Below are 20,006 nucleotides of genomic sequence, written 5' to 3' on the forward strand. Positions count from 1 at the left end.
TGGTTGTTCGTTTTGTGATCAACATCATGAGGCTCCTTTACTCCTATATATTGGTTCTATCAGTATATTTGCCTCAATTATCAAATCTCATTGTGGTGATGGTGAAATGATGGTATGATTGCTTAATTATATTGTAAAAAGGTCCATCAATTCTAATGGACTTGCTACTTAGTAAAGGGTTTCCATTCCTTCTACACATCTAAAATTCAATGTGAAAAAGCTCTGGATTTTACAAAAAAAGAGGCATGTGCTCTAATGATGCCATAATAAGATAACTTCTGGTCTGGAATTTTGAAATGACAAATCTTTCACTGTATATTGAAGCTAAAACTGAATTCTCATTGGAGGAATGTGGTCATAACTGGTTTGAAATTTTCAACTTATTCTTAAAAGAAAAAAAACCTTTTTCCATTTCTAAGTTTGGAGAAACCAATTCTGACATCCTAACCAATATGGAGCCCTTTTATAAGATGATTGAAGTTTATATATTTTCATACCCTTTAAATGTGGCTTGAATTAATCAATGTTTTTGTAGGTTGATATATAAAGCACTTCCCAATGCTATAACGTTGGTTGAAGTTCTCTTGAACCATATTATGTTCTTTTGTTTTATTTTGGTGGGCATGTATTATGCCTCACATCTCTCTGCGGCTTTCTGTAGGTTGAATGTAAAGAAAACTTTAATGGACATTTTGGAGGAATACCAAAACTATTGAAGGAAAACTTTATTTATAAGCATAAGCAATTACAAAGAAAGAAACCAATTTGAACTGTACACGAGGTGTTCTAAGTAATTACAATGACTTTAATTACAAGCTGGAAACTAGAGATTGAATACAGAATGCTATCTAACATTAATACCTTGAAGGTTTTCTCTTCAATCTTAGACTGAGAAGTTGGTTTGAATCCAACTTCTCTTTCTTTGCACTTTATCTTGGATAAGTGCTCTACAGCTTCACTCCTCCTCTTGTCTTGATCTGTAGTAGTAGAATTCTTCTCAGCTTCATCTTCATCAATTGCAGCAGCATCTTTATCAATTGCAGCAGCAGCAGCCTTGTTCTTCACGGCTGCCACTTCACATGGAGCAGGAGCTTCAGCTGTGCTACAGTAGGACAACTCATGGTTGCCACTTCACTAGGAGCATGAGCTTCAGCTGCAGTATGGTTAACAGAATGCAAATATTTATATGTGCAGAGCAGTGTCTTTTTTTTGTTGTCATATTCCTGTAGTTGTTGAATTTGTAGATTTTTAGAAACCATGGTACCTTAATTTAAGTAAATACACTGCTAGCTGGATTCCAAGTTGTAATCATCATCATCATCATCGTCACAACGGCCCATAGATGCTTGAATCCTTTCAATCTTATTGCGTTCATCCCTTCGGTTAAACATTCTGAATTTTCACTTTCTTCATCGAGTTCATCCTCTTCGATTGAACATTCTGAAATTTCACTTTCTTCATCGACTTCATCCTCTTTGATTCAACACACTGAATTTTCACTTTCTTCATAGGATTCATCCTTTGCGGATGAACTTCTCAAGAAATAATCACTTCCTTCATTGAGCTGTTTCAAAATCATAAGTAAATCTTAAGCGGTGGAAAAGTAATGAAAGAAATTTTAGTTCCTTTGTAGAAAAATTATTACCACAAGCAAGGCACCATACCTAGTGCAGTAATTAATAATTGTAAGGGTCATATGCAAAGTTTTCAAGGTTAACAATAATTCTCTCTTTTGTGTCTATAAATAAAAGAACAATTGATTAATTACATGTTTTAGAGTAACTCAAATACCAGTAATCCAAGTTGCATGCCAGGTCACTTTTGTGTCTGTAAATAACAGTAATCCAAGTTAACTCAGCGACTAAAATGCAAAGTACCAACTTAGGGAAAATCAAAATGTGAGAGAACAACTGATATTTCATCTTGATCAGGTTGCATGTCAAATACAGAAAAAGAAACTACTTGACAATATTCTCCAAGAGTCTTATCAATCTCCAAAACATATCGATATGCGTACACATGCACAAATATATTGATGCATGTATATGCCTTGAAATTCCACTAGACATGAATATGACCCACTCTGCACATGCCTGCATAAAGCAACAAAGTGGGATAAGAATTATTCAGAAAGAATTATTATCAATCTCCAAAACATATCCCTTTTGCTTTTTTTTTTTCTTTTTCTTTTCTTTTTCTTTTTTTAATGTCAACAGGTTTCTTTAAGAGGATAAGAATTGCTCATAAAGAATTGTTCTCCTCAGTATAAGAGTTCATAAGATAGCTCACCCGTGATCATGTAAAATGACATTTGTTGAGTGAAACCGCCACTCAATGGTCCACGAGATTGATTTCTTCCTGAAATTATCGAAAATAGGAATTGTACAATCTAATAAAAAAATACCAACCAGCACAATACTAGAATCTCAGTTCATCTCCAGTACCATTATGCAAACAATACATAAGCATAATCACAAACATGATAAATAAGAACACAAAGTAAAAACTTAATTAGGTCGGGACAAACTTAAGCCAGAGTCAATTTTTGGAGTATTTTGAATTTCTGAGTGTGAAGTTGGAAATATGAGGTCCAAGAATACTTATCCACACCAAACGAAGGCCTGACTAGTTTCCCATGACCATCAAATTATGGATGTATGCAAATATGATTTGAGTTGTTGACAATCAAATACAATAAAACCAAATCCCATAATAATAAAAATATGAAAGATGTAGTTAGGTCTAACCCATCTAAGGCTGTGAGTAGTTCTGTGTTTGCCACTCTGCAGGCATGTGGCATCCATGGAGAGTAGGAGTTCCTTCTAAATGTGACTCTGTGAATTGGCTATGGAGTTCCTTTTAAATGTGACTTTGTGAATTGGCACTCTGCTGCTGGAAGAGTAGCAGGGATGTGAGGTTGGATTGAGAGACTCAAAGGTGCTAAATATGTTCCCACACATTCCCAAGCAGGAAAAACCTGATCCATAATGAAGTGGAGAAATCAATATATCATTATATCATTAAGTGGACAAGTAAGACCCAAAAGCTACAAACAGTATTGAGCAGTTAACCAAAAACAAAATCAACAAACATTAAAAGGTCCTTACTGAAAAATAACTCCTCATATGTTGTGGATAACAACTGGTTTCCAAGTTGCAAGCATCATCATGAGTGATGGAGCCTCTTTGATGGTCGAATACCATCTGATATCCTTTCAATTGTATTGCATTCATCCTCTTCGATTGAACCCACTGAATTTTCACTTTCTTCATCAACTTCATCCTATTCGATTAAACCAACTGAATATTCAATTTCTTCATCGGATTCAGATGAATCTCTTATTTCATCGAATTCATCATTATGGAAATCAAAATCCACTTGGGTCACATCTGGATGATCTTTCGCATTCTTAGCATGCTTGTGTATAATATGAAGTCCGAAACTTCGGACGAACAACTTTCCATCTATAGATAAATCAGCTTGCAAACTGTCCCCCTTTAGCTCAAAAGATTCTCGGACGAAGTATTCATACCATACATTTTTTGAATCCATATTATTTAAATCTCTATATCTACAAATGTCTCTACCTTTATGCCTTATGGTCAACCCAGCAAAATCCGGATCATCCATCTTGCGATCCTCAAGATCCTCAAGATTGGGTTCAAGAACAGCACAAAAAACAATTCCTTGGATCTCATCCAAATGAGGAAGCCCTTTAATATCCATTTTACATGAGTGACTTCTATATGAAAAGTCCCTACGATGGCTGAAGCAATCTGGTATCCCATTTCCAGGAAATATAATTCCACCATGAAAAGAGTCCTCATACTGTACCTATTAAACGACATGAATTTTCTTGAGTATAAACCATAAACAAAGACACATACATACAAACACGTACATAAGAGAGAGACATACCTTATCCAATATGGAATGTATCACCACATCCTCTATTTTCTCAGCCATTTTGCAGCAGTCCAACAAGTTAATCCACTGTAACGCTGGCAACTGACTTGTATTGAATTGATTTTCTCTTGATATTTGTGGAAAACTCTCCAATGAAACACATCCGCCGGCACCTATTACTTCTATATATAGTTGGTGGAAGTTTTACAATTTGTTTAAGTTTCTTGCATTTGGCCAACCGAAGAGTCCTCAATCTGGCAAATCTTTCGATCCATGCAGGCAGAATAACAATTTCACTCCCGTCTAGATTTAACAAAGATAAAGTGGGAGGGAAAAGTGTCCCAAAGAAATCTATTTTATCAAGACACAGTCCTTCTAGTGTCGGGAACACAACTGAGGAACAACCAACATCGGAAATGCTTGAATTCGCTGGAGGAGGCGATAAGAATAAATCTCTACGTTCCTCTGTGGACTCGATTGAGAGCATGGATTGTCTTTCATCCCACGGATTTGTTAGAAGTTTTGGACACCATCGGACACAAAGATAGTCGAGACGCTGTAACTGAAGAATGCTACTTGGGAGATGGATAAGGTTTATGCAATTTTGTACAATTAAATATGAAAGCCTGGTGAAATATATAGGGAATGAAGGCAGTTCTTTTATACCACTGCCGTTCAATCTAAACATTACCAAGCGTTCCATTCTACACTCAATTTCAGGAAATTTCTCAAGCCTAAAACAATTACTAAGCTTAAGATGTTTCAAAGATTTCAACTTGAGGCTTTTTGGCAAACTAATAAGGTTATAGCATTTGGAAAATGACAGAACGGTAAGCTGAAGAAGGGATCCAACATAGTCATCAACCTTAACTAAACTTTCGCACTGAGAAACACGTAATATTTTTAAATTTGGAACTTCTAAAATATTAGGAATTTCAGTTAGGTTTTGAAGTCGAATGAGTTCCATAATACTGAGGTTTCGAAATTCCTGCAAAGGAAAAAAAGAAAAAGGGGGTATGAAATAAGCTTCAAAGAAGTTTACAACATAAGTCTAAAGAAAAAACATTAAAAATAATAATCGTACCTTAAATCCTTCCTTGAGTCCTTTGAAGAGGCCATTACGTATTCTTAGAATAATGAGTTTTAGTCCACGGAAATTGGATGGCAAAAATTGTAAAGGATATTCATTCCAATCAAGCACTCTTAACTCATTAGGGAGACAACTAGGCATTTTAGAAAAGTCTGCATTACGACATATAAAATATCTGAGAATTTTCATCTTCTCAAAGGTTTTGGAATTCCATTGTATCAAGTCTCGTTTCGGCAATTCCACTAATACGCCTTCAATTTTGTTTGTTCCCTAGTAAGATAATGCAAGGCAACAAAATCAAAACATGAAGTTCTCCCTACTTAATTTATCACTTGCTAGAATTATATATATATATATATATATGACTTGATAGAATTATGATTTTATTCTTATACATGCACACATTATTTTATGAAAATGAAGCAAACTTATATTCCATCAATCAGGCAACATGTGTTGCTTTTTTTTTTTTTTAATAGATAATTTGTTTTTATTATTAGAATGTCTCGAAGTAAGTGATCACATTCAAGATGTCGAAATTGTTTTTTTTTTTTCTTTTTCTCATATTTACTTATTATTCTTACTTATTTATAAAATAAAAAGTACAATACTGATAAAAATTATATCTATCTTTGAAAAAGCGTAAAAGCCAATTTCCTTTATGATTTATTTATTCTTTTGGATTAAAGGCATCCTACCTACATCCAAATACATGTTTGGGGAGCTGAGTAGTGATTTAATGAACACGGGCGTGCATGAACAGTGTGCACGCCGGTGTTCATTTATTATTTTATTTATTTTTACTGTTTAAATATTATTTTAATAATATTTTATAATAAATGAACACCAGCGTGCACACTATTCATGCACGCCGATGTTCACTAAATCACTACTCCATGTTTGGGTGATGTTTTATGTTTAATAATTTTTTGAGTTTATGTTTGGGTGTCTTTTACACCCAACTCAAATTTTTTTAACCCAACCCAAATTTTCAACCCAATTCAAATCCTTTTAACTTAACTCAAAAAAAAAAAAAAAAAGCAATAAAAAAATTAATTAAAAAAAACCTAAGGTTCCACCCCCTAATCACCCTCAACTGACATCTCTTTTACGCTAAGACACCCAAAATATTAAGAAATAATATTTGATTTCCTCAAACTACAACTTCAATTCGTTATTACACTTTTTGTTAGCCTATGGTGTTAAATGGATGAAAAATCTCAAGCATGTTGTGCAAGTGCCGGTTCTTTACTTGAACTACCCAAATTATCAATAAAAAATATGAAAATCTAAAAGAGGAAAAAAAACAAGGAAAAAAAAAGAAGAAGGCTGAGAGGGTATTTCGAAATGTATGTTTAAGAAGTTTTTATTTTTTAATAATTATAATGGGGGCAACTATGGTATTTCAAAAGTAAAAATGGGGTTGTTGCGGGAACAGAGGCATAAAAATGGTCATGCTCGTACAAGACACTTGACCACCTTTATTTATTTATTCATTTTTTATCAATTTTAACATTTGACGCTGATTGAATTGTTCTTTTGACAAGCATAGTAGTTTAGTGGCATAAATGAAAATGTGGTGATGCTTAAGGGCCAAAAGTGTATTTTCTCATTGTTTTTATATTGGGATGTCCCAAATTAAGTGACCATACTCAAAATGTCAAATAATAATAATAATTAATATTTACCTATTACTCTTATATCTTTACAGAAGAAAAGACATGATGCTCATCATATATATATATATATATATATATAAAGCCGAGTTTTCACGTAGGGAATGCTTAGAATTGCGACACGTGTCCTCCTAACTCCATCTCCCACGTCTCTCTCTCTCTCTTCCTCTATCTCAACTTAAATGTCTTAAAACTAATTCTATGGTTTAAGACATTTAATCAATTGTGCTAACTCTCACTCTCCCATAATTTGTGTTTCAACCGTTTTTTGTCTCTCTCTCTCTCTCTCCCTCTATCTCTACTTAAATGTCTTAAACTAATTCTATGGTTTAAGACAATTAATTGTGCTAACTCTCACTCTCCCATAATTTGTGTTTCAATCGTTTTTTCTTTTTTTAATTAATTGTGCTAACTCTTTCCCATAATTTGTGTTTCAATCGTTTTTTGTCAATCTCTCTCTCTCCCTCTATCTCCACTTAATTGTCTTAAATCTCTCTCCCATAATTTTATATTTGAATTCTTTTTCTTTTTTTTTTTTAATTAATTTTGCTAACTCTTACTCTCCCATAATCTCTTTCTCTCCCATAATTTATGTTTCAACCGTTTTTTTTTTAATATAATTTTATGTTTGAACCTTTTCTTTTCTCTCACTAAACTAATTATATGGTTTAAGTGTCTTAACTATTTCTGTCTCCCATAATTTTGTCTATCTCTCTCTCCCTCTATCTCTACTTAAATGTCTTAAATCTTTCTCCCATAATTTTATATCTGAATTCTTTTTTTTTTTTTTTTTAATTAATTGTGCTAACTTCCACTCTCCCATAATCTCTCTCTCTCTCTCTCTCTCTCTCTCTCTCCCTCTCCCATAATTTATGTTTCAACCGTTTTTTTTAATATAATTTTATGTTTGAACATTTTCTTTTCTCTCTCTAAACTAATTATATGGTTTAAATGTCTTAACTATTTCTCTTTCCCATAATTTTGTCTCTCTCTCTCTCTATCTCCATTTAATTGTCTTAAATCTCTCTCCCATAATTTTATATCTGAATTCGTTTTTTTTTTTTTTTTTAATTAATTGTGCTAACTCTCACTCTCCCATAATCTCTCTCTCTCCTATAATTTATGTTTCAACCGTTTTTTTTTTTTAATATAATTTTATGTTTGAACGTTTTATTTTCTCTCTCTAAACTAATTATATGGTTTAAGTGTCTTAACTATTTCTTTCTCCCATAATTTTGTCTCTCTCTCTCTCTCTCTCCCTCTATCTCCACTTAAATGTCTTAAATCTCTCTCTCATAATTTTATATCTAAATTCATTTTTTTTAAAAATTAATTGTGCTAACTCTTACTCTCCCATAAAAGCCGAGTTTTGACGTAGGGAGTGCTTAGAATTGCGACATGTGTCCTCCTAACTCCTTTCATATATATATATATATAAGCCGAGTTTTGATGTAGGGAATGCTTAGAATTGCGACACGTGTCCTCCTAACTCCATCTCCCACGTCTCTCTCTCTCTCTTCCTCTATCTCAACTTAAATGTCTTAAAACTAATTCTATGGTTTAAGACATTTAATCAATTGTGCTAACTCTCACTCTCCCATAATTTGTGTTTCAACCGTTTTTTGTCTCTCTCTCTCTCTCTCTCTCTCCCTCTATCTCTACTTAAATGTCTTAAACTAATTCTATGGTTTAAGACAATTAATTGTGCTAACTCTCACTCTCCCATAATTTGTGTTTCAATCGTTTTTTTTTTTTTTTAATTAATTGTGCTAACTCTTTCCCATAATTTGTGTTTCAATCGTTTTTTGTCAATCTCTCTCTCTCCCTCTATCTCCACTTAATTGTCTTAAATCTCTCTCCCATAATTTTATATTTGAATTCTTTTTCTTTTCTTTTTTTAATTAATTTTGCTAACTCTTACTCTCCTATAATCTCTTTCTCTCCCATAATTTATGTTTCAACCGTTTTTTTTTAATATAATTTTATGTTTGAACCTTTTCTTTTCTCTCACTAAACTAATTATATGGTTTAAGTGTCTTAACTATTTCTGTCTCCCATAATTTTGTCTGTCTCTCTCTCCCTCTATCTCTACTTAAATGTCTTAAATCTTTCTCCCATAATTTTATATCTGAATTTTTTTTTTTTTTAATTAATTGTGCTAACTTCCACTCTCCCATAATCTCTCTCTCTCTCTCTCTCTCCCTCTCCCATAATTTATGTTTCAACCGTTTTTTTTAATATAATTTTATGTTTGAACATTTTCTTTTCTCTCTCTAAACTAATTATATGGTTTAAATGTCTTAACTATTTCTCTTTCCCATAATTTTGTCTCTCTCTCTCTCTCTCTCTCTCTCTATATCTCCATTTAATTGTCTTAAATCTCTCTCCCATAATTTTATATCTGAATTCGTTTTTTTTTTTTTTTAATTAATTGTGCTAACTCTCACTCTCCCATAATCTCTCTCTCTCCTATAATTTATGTTTCAACCGTTTTTTTTTTAATATAATTTTATGTTTGAACGTTTTATTTTCTCTCTCTAAACTAATTATATGGTTTAAGTGTCTTAACTATTTCTTTCTCCAATAATTTTGTCTCTCTCTCTCTCTCCCTCTATCTCCACTTAAATGTCTTAAATCTCTCTCTCATAATTTTATATCTAAATTCATTTTTTTTTAAATTAATTGTGCTAACTGTCACTCCCCCATAAAAGCCGAGTTTTGACGTAGGGAGTGCTTAGAATTGCGACACGTGTCCTCCTAACTCCTTTCATATATATATATATATAAGCCGAGTTTTGATGTAGGGAATGCTTAGAATTGCGACACGTGTCCTCCTAACTCCATCTCCCACGTCTCTCTCTCTCTCTCCCTCTATCTCAACTTAAATGTCTTAAAACTAATTCTATGGTTTAAGACATTTAATTAATTGTGCTAACTCTCACTCTCCCATAATTTGTGTTTCAACCGTTTTTTTTTTTTCTCTCTCTCTCTCTCTCTCTCCCTCTATCTCTACTTAAATGTCTTAAACTAATTCTATGGTTTAAGACAATTAATTGTGCTAACTCTCACTCTCCCATAATTTGTGTTTCAATCGTTTTTTTTTTTTAATTAATTGTGCTAACTCTTTCCCATAATTTGTGTTTCAATCGTTTTTTGTCAATCTCTCTCTCTTCCTCTATCTCCACTTAATTGTCTTAAATCTCTCTCCCATAATTTTATATTTGAATTCTTTTTCTTTTTTTTTTTAATTAATTTTGCTAACTCTCACTCTCCCATAATCTCTTTCTCTCCCATAATTTATGTTTCAACCGTTTTTTTTAATATAATTTTATGTTTGAACCTTTTCTTTTCTCTATCTAAACTAATTATATGGTTTAAGTGTCTTAACTATTTCTCTCTCCCATAATTTTGTCTCTCTGGCTCTCTCTCTCTCACTCCCTCTATCTCCACTTAATTGTCTTAAATCTCTCTCCCATAATTTTATATCTAAATTCGTTTTTTTTTTAATTAATTGTGCTAACTCTCACTCTCCCATAATCTCTCTCTCTCTCCCATAATTTATGTTTCAACCGTTTTTTTTTTAATATAATTTTATGTTTGAACCTTTTATTTTCTCTCTCTAAACTAATTATATGGTTTAAGTGTCTTAACTATTTCTTTCTCCCATAATTTTGTCTCTCTCTCTCTCTCTCTCTCTCTCCCTCTATCTCCACTTAAATGTCTTAAATCTTTCTCCCATAATTTTATATCTGAATTCTTTTTTTTTTTTTTAATTAATTGTGCTAACTCCTACTCTCCCATAATCTCTCTCTCTCTCTCTCTCTCTCTCTCTCCTATAATTTATGTTTCAACCGTTTTTTTTAATATAATTTTATGTTTGAACATTTTCTTTTCTCTCTCTAAACTAATTATATGGTTTAAGTGTCTTAACTATTTCGCTCTCCCATAATTTTGTCTCTCTGGCTCTCTCTCTCACTCCCTCTATCTCCACTTAATTGTCTTAAATCTCTCTCCCATAATTTTATATCTAAATTCGTTTTTTTTTTTTTTTAATTAATTGTGCTAACTCTCACTTTCCCATAATCTCTCTCTCTCTCCCATAATTTATGTTTCAACCGTTTTTTTTTTTAATATAATTTTATGTTTGAACCTTTTATTTTCTCTCTCTAAACTAATTATATGGTTTAAGTGTCTTAACTATTTCTTTCTCCCATAATTTTGTCTCTCTCTCTCTCTCTCTCTCCCTCTATCTCCAATTAAATGTCTTTAATCTTTCTCCCATAATTTTATATCTATATTCATTTTTTTTTAATTAATTCTGCTAACTCTCACTCTCCCATAAAAGCCGAGTTTTGACGTAGGGAGTGCTTAGAATTGCGACACGTGTCCTCCTAACTCCTTTTTTTTTTGGTCTAAACTCTCTCTCCCATAAATCCGTAGGTCTCTCTCTTTCTCCCTCTATCTCCACTTAAATGTCTTAAATCTCTCTCTCTCTCTCTCTCTCTCTCCCATAATTTATGTTTGAACCGATTTTTTGATTTTTTATTTGTAAGGCATTGAATTGTCTTAATGAAGAAAACAAAAGGTTTTCAAATTCTCTATTTCTCCCTCTTTATTTAATTTTCTTTTTATCTTCTCTCGCTTTATGTTTATATCTCAATGTGAGATATATTATCATATATATTCATCATCATATATAAAAGCCGAGTTTTGGCTCGGAGAGAGCGTAGAATTGTGACACGTGTCCTGAACTTTTTTTTTTTTTTTTTTTGTCTTAACTCTCTCTCCCACAAATCCGTAGGTCTCTCTCTCTCTCCCTCTATCTGCACTTAAATGTCTTAAATCTTTCTCTCTCCCATAATTTATGTTTGAACCGATTTTTTTAATTTTTTATTTGTAATGCATTGAATTATCTTAATGAAGAAAACAAAAGGTTTTCAAATTCTCTATTTCTCTCTCTTTATTTAATTTTCTTTTTATCTTCTCTTGCTTTATGTTTATATCTCAATATGAGACAATTAAAATGTATGAGTTTTATTTGTAATATATTTAATTGTCTTAATGAAAAAAACAAAAGGTTCTCAAATTCTCTCTTTCTCTCTCTGTTTATTTTTCTTTTTCTCTTCTCTTACTTTCTATTTATATTTCAATGTTCCTCTATCAATTTCACACCCAAATCAGGAAAAAGACAAGACTACAAGAGAGAGGTAGAGAGAGTTTCTAATCATTGTTTCTCAATGATTTCTTTTCTTTATTTTATTTTTTTGCAATAACAGTTCTTTTCAATTTTCCAATTGTTATTTCTCAATGAAAAATTATACTATTCTCAATGAAGAATATAATAGTTATTTTCAATTATATTAGTATTTTCATTTTATTCGTTTTTTTTTTTATCTTTATTTTCGGTGCTTATGTTCTTCCATTTTTGTTTTTGTCCCTTATATCTTTTTCTAATTTTTTTTTCTTCTCTTACTTTCTATTTATATCTCAATGTTCATTTGTAAATTTCACAATCAATTCAGAAAAAGACAAGAGAGAGAGAGAGATTTGTATTGCTGTTTCTCAATGAAAAATTATACTACAGTTCTTTTTTTATATATATATATATTTTTTCTAGAACAGTTTTTTTCAATTTTCCAATCGTTGTTTCTCAATGAAAAATTATATTACAGTTTTTTTTTTTTTTTTTTTTTTTATTATTATTATTTTTATCTAGAATAGTTATTTTCAATTAGTATTTTCATTTTTTTCCCTTTTTTTTTTTTATCTTTATTTCCGGTGCTTATGTTCTTCCATTTTTTTTTTGGTCCCTTATTTTTTTTTCTAATTTATATATTATTTTTTATTCAAATGATTACTTTTCTTTGGTAAATTTTACATTGAACTCAAGAAATAATAATGAGAGAGAGAGTTTCTTATCGCTATTTTTGGTTGATAATTTTTTAGTTTGTACATGTTGTTGTTCATTGAGTAATTTAATTTTTTTTTATCTGTTTACATGCTTAATTAATGGATGACATTGGTTTTTAAGGTTTCATTGGAATCGGAAAACGTATACAGTAGAAAAAAGACAATTCTTTCAATTATATTAAAATTTTATTTTTAGTTTTTTATTTTATCTTTATTTAATGTATTTATGTTCTTCCATTGTTATCCCTTAAATTTTCTACTAATTTATATTATTTATTCAAATTCAATATTTTTCTTTTGTAAATTTCACATTGAATTAGGAAATGATAGTGAGAGTTTCCTATCATTATTTTTGGTACGGTGTATGATACTTTTTTAGATTATGTCAATGTTCATTGTGTAGATTTTTTCGTCTTTGTTTTCCTGTATGTCTTAAAATTAGTTTCATTTACTTTATATATGTGAATGATGGTTGTTAAAAAAAAAAAAAGTGGTTATGTTCTTCCATTTTTTTCCCTTAAATTTTATACTAATTTATATATTATTTATTCAAATTGATTAGTTTTCTTTTGTAAATTTCATGTTGATTTAAGGGAAATGATAGTGAAAAAGTTTCCTATCATTATTTTTGGTACGATGTATAACTAGATTATGTCAATATTCCTGCCAGTGTTTTTTATCTCTTTCATTTTTAAAAAGAAAAATTAAACTACCAACATTCTTTTGTTTACAAAATTAGTAAACATAACTGTAATAAAATATCAATATGCTCATATATTTTAGAACACTTCTTTATTTTTGTTCGTGTAATAGAAAAATTTCTCAAAAAAATTGTTTATGAAGAGAAAGTTCAACTCCTAAAGACAAAAGTTTACCATAATGGATTGTGTAATGGAGGAGAAGTGGTGTCATTGTTGGAATATAATGATTAATCAATCATTTTGTATAATTGATTAATCTATGTTTTTATTTTGAATTTTTTTCCTTTATGTTTCGTTTTAAACTACATATATGAGAACAAATATTTAATATGTTTCAGTTTATAAGAACTAAAATTTATGAATTTTTAAATTTATTAGATATGTATTAAGTAAAACTATGGTTTAAAAGGATCTTATGAACATTTGTCATTTTTGGTAGCTAATTAGTTTATTAAGAGAAGAAAATAAAAATTGTTGTTGATAATCTTTTAAAGACTTTTTGAGTAAATTACAAAATAAAAAAAAAACCCGGCGCGTAGCGCAGGCTCTAAGCTAGTAAAAATAATGTATATCTCTTAAATAGGGTAAAAGGCAATTGCCAAGGATGACTTATTTTTTGTTCTTAATTAATGGCATTCTACTTACAAATGGTGTGTGCGTGCGCGTGTTGTGTGTGTATTCATGGAATCGTGTGCGTGTTATGTCTGTGTATTTCTCCACGTCCATTTTTACAAATATAAAATTAAAATAATTTTTTGATGTTAGTCTTACCATATTTTCTTCTAGTACATAACGAACGTCTTCATGAAACCACAACCTATTGCGTTTGCCTAGTTCTTTGGGCAATTCTTGACGAACAATTTCTTTACCCATATCTTGCAATAAGTCATGCATGACCAATTTATCCTCATCAATAGTTATGAGAGACTTCTCCACAAGTACTATAATAACAATATTTGGAAAGAAACCACAACTATCTAATATCTTAGTAACATATTTTGCATTTTGCCCTTTGAAGAAGCATGCAATGTCAAGGAAAATATTCTTCTCACTTTCATCCAATCCATCTTAACTGAGTTGAAGTTTTTCTAGAATATTTTTTTTCTGGAATTCTTTTGTACTTTTCCAATGCACTTTTCCAATAGTGTATATCTTTACCATATAGATTTGAACCTAGCACTGTTAAAGCTAGTGGGAGGCCCCTAGCATAACGTAGTGCATCTTCTATAAGGTCCACAAAATAATCATGAGGTTTGTCACTTTTGATAGCTTGTATACTAAAGAGCTGAAAAGCTTCATTGTGATCCATTTCATTCATCTTGTATGTGAAATCAACGTTATGCTTAATTAGCAAGTGTTCATCTCTTGTTGTTATAATGATTCTACTTCCTAAACCAAACCAATTCGATTCTCCAGATGATTTTTTTAATTGGTCCAACTCATCCACATCATCAAGAACTAAAAGAACCTTTTTACAACAAAGCCTTTCCTTTATGACGTTGATTCCTCAATCGACATTACCAACCTTCAAACTTGAGTTGCCTAGGATCTCAGAAAGTAGTGTCTCTTGCAATTGGACTAAACCGCACTCTTTCATTGAAGTTTCTCTAACATTTGCAAGAAAACAACTATCTTTAAATTGATAAGCAAACGAGTTATAAATCGCTTCGTCAATAGTTGTCTTACCAATTCCACCAGCTCCGAAGATTCCTATTACACGTATGTCACTCATCCCAATATGTAAAAGCCCATTGATCTCTTGTATGCGAGACTCTATTCCAACTAGATATTTGGGAACATTTAGGTATGTGCGATTTACTATTCTTGAAACCTTTTGAACAATTTTGTTGATGAATTTAAATTCATTTCTGCCACTGCAAAAGGTTTTTTTAAAAAATAATAATAAAAAAATTAAAAAAAAAAAACATTTAAATGAGTTACTCCTTCCACATGAAAAAAACATAGGAACATGATCTACTGACAATTTTTTTTCTTCTCTTGCAACAAGTGATAATGATAGGAGACAAGATAGGAAATAATCCTTCCTTCTCTATACCTCAATCCTCCTTGGATTGACCCAATTCCTCCCTTAATTACATACTCTGAAATGTAATTGTATTCTTCAAATTCTTTTTCATGAGATCGGTTTATTTAGTTTTCAAATGTTTAATCTCTTAGTAAATTGCATTTCTTTCATCGTGCAAATATTGAATAATCTCTAATATTTCCACTAAACTTTACAATAAAGCAAACCCTAAAAATTAAATACTAGATGCATGGAAACACTACCATTAAAATTGGTATTGAAATCTTATATTGTGAAGTAAATTATATCAGATTATATAAAATGACCTTATGTTGTATAAGGATGGTGCAGGAGACCAGAGATCCGTCCTATTCTTTATCTTTTTCACTTTTTTAAGGACGCATCTTAAAATATTCTTACATTAAAATAGTGTTTTTAATTGACTGAATTTATATAGTTGCCCAAATTAATGAGACAAATTAAATAAGAACAAAACATATATATATATATATATATATATATATATATATATATGAATGAAAATTAGAGGTCTAGAATAAAGGAGCTTGCGTGGTCGAAAATACCCTTTCTCTAAATGCCACCCGGACAAATTGGCCACTTTATTCAGGGTTGCCTTCCAGCTGTGCACAGTTTCCTCCATGAAGCTGTCTTGGTGTTGAGCTGATGCTTCTCCAAAATTCTTGTTTTGATGCTGTATGTCGGATGGATTTACTTGATAAAACACTGGTAAAACAATTTGTTGGTTTGATTCCTTGCACCGGAGGATCTCAATCAGCTCACTTAAGCACCATGTAGATGATGCATAGTTTTCAGAGAGTATAACTATTGAAGTCCTTGAATCTTTAATGGCCTTGAGAATTTCAAGTGAAATTTCCCCTTCTTCTCTAAGTTTGTCATACATATAGATTCCATTTTCACATAGAGCTTTGTATAGACAAGCAGTAAAACTGAGGTGGGTATCTTCACTTCTAAAGCTCAAGAATACATCGTAAGCGAAAGAAGAAGAGGATGCTTGAAAGGCCATGGAAGAAGCTCGATCTTGGCGTATGAAAACCTGATTATTATTTAAGTAACGACTCTTTTCAGGGTTGTTTGGTAAAGCAGTTGGGTCTCTTGTTAATGTTCATCACAATTTTCCAAAAAGATCAACATTTAAAACATTCTTACGAACCCAAAAATCAACATCACCATTATAATATGTGAAAGTGGGGTAATATTTGTATAATAAACAACATAGATTTCTAGCGAATTAGTGCTATACAATGATCTCCTTTTGCTTTAAAAAAATAAAAAATAAAAATTAAAAAGCAGTTTGATGATTTTTTTTTTTAAAAAAAAAGAAAAAAATTAAAGAAGCTACAATTTTTTTTTTTTTTTTTTTTTTTTTTTTTTTTTTTTTTAAAAAAAGAAGGGAGGGTGACCATGCGACTTTTTGAAAAAATTTGAAACTTTTTCTTATATTTAAATTTAATGGGGTTTTTTTAAAAAAAAATGTTATATTGGGCCCGTTTTGTGGGAATAATGCTAGGATGATTGATTGACGGTGGGATTTTTTAAACTCATGTAAAGCTTATTAGTGACCTATAAAATACTAGAGCCTCTACTGTGGAAGCTTAATCTAAAATTTTATAATATTCTTGAGTAATATAATTAAGTGCCTTGATTCACGCTGCAGCAGGTTCATGAGTGTTAAATAATTTTATATTGTTTGTGAGCAAGATCTTGATTATGTTTATAAAGAATGAATAACTCTAGAACCGATTTTATGAGATGAGTTCGGTCCTCGAATTTCATAATTTCTCACTTTTTTTTTTTTTTTTTTTTTTTTTTTTTTTTTTTCGGCCTCTTCCGGCCTCTTCCGACAACCTCATCCACCCCATCTCCTTCATTTCTTTTTCTTTTCTTTTTCTCATTTTTCTTCTTGCTCCCACCTTCTCCACCACTTCCTCTTTCTCTTTTCTTATTTTCTCCTTCCCCACCACTCCCTTTGTTTTATATTAGTTTATTTATTTCTTTGTCTCCCACTATCCACTCTCTTATTTTCTTATGTGTTTTCTTTTCTTTTTCCCTCAACTTTCCCTCGCACACACTTCTCCCTCACTCTTTCTTAATTTAATCTATAAAACAACTTATTTATTCACTGCAGTTAACATAATCACACTAATTCACCTACCACAGAGTTATTATTGACTTTTGTTGTTTCTGATATAATATTTCCACAAAGCCCATAACTTTGCTAATTTATTAAAGAAATTTTACAGAGGCACTTTTACAACATTAAGTTACAAAAAATAATTGAATTTCTCAAAAGTTGAATTTATCTAATTTTCAATTATATTGTAAAAGGTTTTTTATTTTTTTATTTTTATAAAATTTATTTATAAACCTAACATTCTTCTTTATTAAAACATTATCTAACGATCTTACTTATTCGTTTACGAACAAAATCCACAAACACAATCACCCTTAACTCACAATATTTAATTAATGCTAGTAAGTACTAACCCACCTTATTATTTTAACTGACCTATTATTATTTTGATCTAAGTATTAAGTATTAACCCACATTTCCTTAGTGTTTGAGTGGAATGAAATTACATTATTAATACGAGAAGATGTTGACTGAATTCTTTTTTCCTTTTGTAAAGACAAAAAGTTGTGAATTTTACTTTTGTTTTTGAATTTAGCACATATAATAGTTTTAATGGACTAATTGAAAATTATAGTGTGGTGTTGTATGATTTTGTGTTTGTATTATTGATATGAATTAGCATTATTCATACCTTGTCTTTTGGTTGTGAAAAATTCTAAACAGATAAATATTACAATTTTATGCGGAATTAACAGATATATATCAAAACAAACATTCACCAAAATATGAACAATCACACACAAAGATTTTGGTGACGAAGAGGAAACCTTTTAGAAAACGTTCTAAAAGTAAAACCTCTCCGGGGCAGCCAAACCCAGGAAATCACTATCAAAAGATTATCCAGAGATTACAGACACTAGGAACACTTACAACCCTTTGCAAGACCTTGACTCTGTAAGATCGACAAGCCTCCAACTTGTCTCCTCGCTCACAATTTTCTTCAACGTGATTCTCCTTTATCGGACCCTTCCGATAGACTTCAATTAAGCACACGATCAATACTAACAAAAATCCTCTAAGAGGAATCAATTTGGCTCACAACAAAATAATCACTCAAGCACAGCCTCACACGAACTCTCTGGGGGTGAAAATTCGTGCCTCTCTCTTCTATAATGATGTATATATACCCCCGACAAAACCCTAGACCTAACCCACTTAAAAACACGTTTTTGGGCCTAAAACTTACGAGGGGTCCGGACCCGTTAATGGGCGGTCCGGACACGGCTTTGCGGAGCAAGATTTTAGTTTCTGGAAATGAGGTCCGGACCCGGGGAATTGGGGTCCGGACCCGGCCTGTCCAGTCTTCATCAACAGCTCCGATCGATGGGCGTTTGTGGTCCGATTGAGCTGAAATTTTGCAGGGACGTTCATAACACATGAATCTAAATTATGAACGGTGGAGATTGGATTCTGAACATTCTATATCAGTGTTTGAGCCATGAACAGTAGCATCTGCATTTTGGAACTGAATTAAGCCAACACAAGAACTAACAAACTCCCCCTTTGGCAATTCAGTGACAAAACCAAAATGTCGAGCCAATCCCATCATCTCCCCATATTTACTCCCCCTTTTTGTCACAGAATGACAAAAGGTCTTCATGTTTCCTGAAACACTTCACAAAATACATCAAGGCATATGTGGAACAAGAAGACATAAATAAAACTCATGATAAAAAAAATGACGTAGAATGCGTGATTATAAAGAAACATCAGCAAAACTCCCCCTCAATGTATGACTCAATTAACAACAGGAAACTGGAAATACAAAGCATGTTTCTCTCCCTTAAAAGTTAAATGAACACACATGATAACACATCAATGACTCATGTATTGCACAATGAATATCCAAACATGCTCCAAATATGCAAAATATACATGAGACTAGAAATGGCTAGAAACTCATATTGCTTAACCCAAGCCAAGAAAATGTTCCATTCAACCTATGCTTGTGTGGTGTGTGGGTAAGCCATCCAAAGAGAAAAATTTTCAATTTACAAAATGAGGAGAAAGTTTCACCACCATGAGGTTTTGACAAGTATATCAAATCAAAAGTCAAACCTTATCATACTAGGGCCTAGCCACTCTCATCCTATACAATTCTCTTTGTAAAATATTTTGCACAAGTTTGACACAGTGAAATAAATTCCTTTTGGAATATGATCTTTTGATTTTATTTGTTTCACTATTTTGTTTATTTTTCTCTTTGAGAAAGTGTCCTTAAACTTTTGGTGCTTATCACAACAGAGAAAGCAGGAATTTTTAAGCCCTAGGTTCAACTAGCATATGGTCAATTTGAAAAATATGACTAGTCAAAAACCTCATATGGCTACCTAACAGACCTCACAAATAAAGTGAAACAAAACCTCAATTTAAGCTTAACTGTGCACAAGAAATAAAGCATAGGCAAAAAGTACCACATAAGCTCAGGCTTTAGGTAACCACAAAAACAAGTTCATTGACACAAATTTTCATCTCATGCATATTAAGAACATTCCAAGACGTAAGGAATTAAATTCATAAAAAG

The 20,006-nt window shown here is 31.5% G+C and overlaps 1 pseudogene; it reads right to left on the reverse strand.

Annotated features, from left to right (window-relative positions):
• Window positions 1-786: 786 nt before the first annotated feature.
• LOC132162883 (TMV resistance protein N-like) lies at window positions 787-16,354 on the reverse strand (annotated as a pseudogene).
• Between the last annotated feature and the right edge of the window lie 3,652 nt (window positions 16,355-20,006).

This window comes from Corylus avellana, chromosome 8 (assembly GCF_965113065.1).
Source record: "Corylus avellana chromosome 8, dhCorAvel1.hap1.2, whole genome shotgun sequence".
Lineage (NCBI taxonomy): Eukaryota > Viridiplantae > Streptophyta > Magnoliopsida > Fagales > Betulaceae > Corylus > Corylus avellana.